Here is an 894-nt window from a genome sequence, read left to right as displayed (position 1 = left end):
GTGTAACTAAAACTACTGTAAAATTATAAGTCTTTAACAAAAGCCACAACAACCATGCAGCAGTTAAAGGACAATTAGAAACCTGAAAAATTATACATATATAATGTAATATAATAGAATAATATAACATATATTATATATGCTATATTATACATATCATATGTACATAAATATATGTATATACACTTATACATGTGAATTGAGGGGAAAATAATAAATGTATTAAAATGGAGATGGCCACTATATCAAGGTATAATAGGTCAAAGCATTGTACACATAGATAAAAATAGGCTATAAACATGTGCACATGTATGCTCACACCCTCACAAAATATACCCACATACTCAACAGTAGGAGAAACATAAGCCAAGTAAAAAATTATTAAACAGTTAAAAAAAAGCAATGAAGAAACATATGTCATAATCATATTGATCACATCCTTCATCCTTTGGATAAGGCAGTTAAATATGAATGGATCAGCGATACCACATGAATTCATTTTTCAGATGCCCTTGGCAGTATTATACATTTCTGGACTAGGAATCTGCCTCCCTGCCCAGACTGCCTAGGTGGTTTTCCCTTGTATGCTATTCTCTACAGCTCCATGCTTATTAGAACACCAGGGATAATTTGTAAGTGTGTTTCTTTGTCTTTGAATTCTCAGTGAAGTTCAGTCTGTGATGAGGCTGATGTTCATTGCTCTTGGTCTTGGTTTTAGCCTGGGTGACATTCCCAGTCAGTTTCAATCAATCACAAGCCACTACTCTCTAAGCTTTGGGTTTTCCCTGATGCTTCAACCCTCTTGAAGCCTCTCATTTACTTTAGAAACTCCATTAAATTTGTTAAAATCCAATTCGAGGGATCTCCAACCATCCTTCCCCAAATCTGTTTACC

Source organism: Peromyscus californicus, unplaced genomic scaffold, assembly GCF_007827085.1.
Source record: "Peromyscus californicus insignis strain IS unplaced genomic scaffold, ASM782708v3 Scaffold_10__1_contigs__length_136768540, whole genome shotgun sequence".
NCBI classification, from domain to species: Eukaryota; Metazoa; Chordata; class Mammalia; order Rodentia; family Cricetidae; genus Peromyscus; species Peromyscus californicus.
Note: the sequence above shows the minus strand (reverse complement) of the source record.